Below are 3,725 nucleotides of genomic sequence, written 5' to 3'. Positions count from 1 at the left end.
TTTAATTAAATTATTTTAGGAAATTAAAATTAAAATCAATAAATTAAATGTATTTAATGATGCTAACTAATTTAATAAATATGTAATAGTTAAATAAATTATTAAGATTAATTATATAATTATAATATATTGATATATATATATATTATAAATAATTAATAATAAATAATTTTAAATATTTATCATTAAACATAATCCATTATTTTATATGATATCTGTTTATATAGACTTTTTTTAAAAAAAAAGAAGAAGAAATAGAAGAAAAAAAGTTAGAAAAAAATTCAAATAAAAAAGATATATAAGGGCCAAAAATGAAAAAAATAAAAATTAAAAAACATGCGCCTACAAATTGTCGAGTGAAAAAAATAATAAAAATAAATTAAAAATCAAAAATAAAAAAATGAGTGAGAATATATATATATATATATATATATATATATATATAAAAGAAATAAAAAAAGAAATGGATAAGAAGGGATTTTTGAAATAAAACTTGAAATTTCAAAAAAAAAAATTGAAGAAGAAAAAGTCTCCCGAGGGTGAGGAATTTCGGAGGAAGTTGAGGATTTATGGGAACAGAGAAGAAAAAAGGAGAGACAGAGACAAAAAAAAAGGAGAGGAACAAGGAGAGACTGAGAAGGAAGAAAGAAAGGGAAGAAGACGAAGAGAATTGGCGTGGTGATGGCCGTGGCGTCGTCGGAGACCTTGCTCCACCTCATCTTTATCTCTTTTCTCAGATTCCAGGTTCCGTTCTTCATTCCAAGGCATTGAGGAGATCACTGACCAATTCTTGTGAAGAGAAACTTGAGAATCCAAACATCGTTAGAGTCCGGCCATGGTCCTTCGGCTTTATTAGTTGCTCTCCACTCTCTCTTTCTTTCTCCAAACACTACCACGAGATGAGCCCAAGAAAATCAAGGACAAGATGAAGGACAACAACGTGGTGATGACGATATATGGCTTCTATCGCCGTCACCACCCCGGTAAAACCCAAGAAGCCTCACCGCTAGTTTTCCTCTCCGATCCTAGATCTTGATCTCCATCCCAAGGCTTTGAGAAGATCGATGGCATGCATGAGAAGCTCGTCAAGTGCTTATGACTTCCAAGAGGTAGATGCTCTTATAGAATTCCATCCAAAAATATATATACATATACATGTTCTTGTTGCATCCATGCAAAAACTGTCTAGATTTTAGTTTTACAAAACAAAATCCTCATAACCCATGCTTCACTGTTCATGTATTCCCATACCACGGTGGTATGTCTTTATGTATTACTTGCCAACATGCTCTCTTAATCAAAACCTCCACCTTATGTCTTGGCTTTTAGATTTGGCTAATATTTCGATGTAATCCGAGACAGAATGTTATCGTTCGATATTTGGATTCTTTGTTAAAAAAAAAAAAGAAGAGAGAAAAGAGAGAGAGAGAGAGAGAGAGAGAGAGAGAGAGAAGGGACTCATACAAAAATTCGCAAAAAAATTTTGTAGAAAAATTGGGTTTCATTGCAAAATATATGGAGAGATAAAAAAATGAAATATTTGAGGACACATATGCAAAGAATTGTGAAAATGTATGAAAATATGAAAGCTCGAGGGTTTAATTGCAAAATCCATGAAAAATATGAAAATATGAAAGTGTGAGGGTTTATTGGCAAAATTTGATAAAATGAGAAAAAAATGAAAAAGTTAGAGGATCTAAATAAAAAAATAATAAAATAAAAGAAGAAAAAAAGGGTTTTTAGTGAAGATGAAGGGTAGTTTGGTAATTTCAGAAGACCCTCCCCTTAAGCTTACCGTGATGTCTAATGCATGTCGACTGCTCTCCTTGAGAGGGTCATGTTCATTGCCTCTTAACAGTCACTGAAGTGGGTAGGCTATTGAAGATCATGTTAAACTCCCTTTGAGCTCAAGGACCATATTTAAGGCCATTGACTCTCTTTGGAGTGATGGAAAATTCTAAAACCCTGAAAACTCACTTTGAGTTCAAGGACCATATTTAAGGCCATTGACTCTCTTTGGAGTGATGAAAAATTCCAAAACCCTTAAAACTCTCTTTGAGTTCATGGGCCCTATTTGAGGCATTGACTCTTTTAGGAGTGATAAAAAAAATTCCAAAAACCCTTAAAACTCTCTTTGAGCTCATGGACCCTGTTTGAGGCCATTGACTCTCTTAAGAGTGATGAAGAAATTTTAAGACCTTAAAAAGCGAAGCATTTTAAAACAAAAAAAAAGAGGAAAAAAAATCAAATCAAAATCAAGGCATTAAAAAATGATGAATCAACAGATGAGCTCAACAACTTCAAGACTATAGTGTTGAAGAGTTCACAAATTGCAAAAGTTTCACAAGCCCAAAAGCTGAACCTTATGGAAAGTCAAGTCAAGTTCTAAAATCAAAGAATGCAAATTCAACAAATGAACCCAACAACCTCAAGGATGAAGAGTTGAAGAGTTCACAAGTTGCCAAAAAAGCTTCACAAGCATAAAAGCCGAAGTTCATGAAAAGCCAAACCATGTTTGCAATTCATCAATACAGAGAATCTATAACTTAAAATCTAAATTAAATTCAAGACAAACTCAAAACGTCCAAGACAAATGAGCTCAACAACAACCTCAAAGTTAAAGTGTTGAAGAGTTCACAAGTCGCAAAAAGCCTCACAAGCCTGAAGGCCGAAGCTTATAAAAAATCAAATCCAAAATGCAAGTTCGAAGTCCAAGTTCCAAGTTTCAAATGAATCAACAAATGAGCTCAACAACCTCAAAGTTAAAGCGTTGAAGAGTTCACAAGTTGCAAAGAAGCTTCACAAGCATGAAAGCCGAAGCTTATGAAAATTCAAATCAAATCAAATAAAAAATGCAAGTTCAAATGCTCAAGTTCCAAGTTTTAAACAAATCAACAAATAAGCTCAACAACCTCAAGGCTAGAGCGTTGAAGAGTTCACAACTTGCAAAAAGAAGTTTCAAAAGCATGAAGGCCGAAGCTTATGAAAAGTCAAATCAAGTTCCAAATCAAGTCTAAGATGCAAATTCAAATATCCAAGACATAACTTCGTTAGTTTCTAAATCTGTTCAAGATTCATATTTTGACCGTTGACGAAGAGCAAAAGTCAACAAAAGTCAAAGCACGCTTTTCGGCGAAATAGTCGGAAGGAGATAAAAGACTACAATTATAGTTGTGTCAAGATGATTAAATTCCAAATTTCTTGTATTTTCAATGAAGTCTATGAATTTATGAATGAAATTTATTTGTTAGAATCTGTTCCTTTCTTTACACTTATTTTCTTAATCGGAGGTTCTTGCGATAATATCCAGAGTAATTAACATTAGGGGCTTGCCGCTAATGGAAGTTATGAACCCACAATCCCTTGAAGTCTACAAAATATTAAATTTGATTTGTGATCCATATTTTTAACCGGTCAACCCTAATCAAAGGTCGGGTAGAAAAAAAGAAGCCCACAATATCATACTATTTTTCTACATGAGTATTGATATAATTTTACTATATCTTTTTTTTTTACTTTTTTTATTTTCAATTCTTATTCCTTTGAACCAAACATATTATTCTTATTCCCTTTTATTTGTATTCATATTCTCTCCTTTTACCTATTCTTTTAATTCTCATTTTTTATTCCTCAATTCACGGGCCCTAAATTCTATCCATGTGGCATGAGCCATGATAAAAGTAGAACAGTTGAAATGCGACCCGTTATAATGGTATTGCCTGCCT

Source organism: Dioscorea cayenensis, chromosome 20 (assembly GCF_009730915.1).
Source record: "Dioscorea cayenensis subsp. rotundata cultivar TDr96_F1 chromosome 20, TDr96_F1_v2_PseudoChromosome.rev07_lg8_w22 25.fasta, whole genome shotgun sequence".
Taxonomy (NCBI): Eukaryota; Viridiplantae; Streptophyta; class Magnoliopsida; order Dioscoreales; family Dioscoreaceae; genus Dioscorea; species Dioscorea cayenensis.
The sequence above is the reverse complement of the archived record's forward strand: the minus strand, read 5'-3'. Positions refer to the sequence as shown.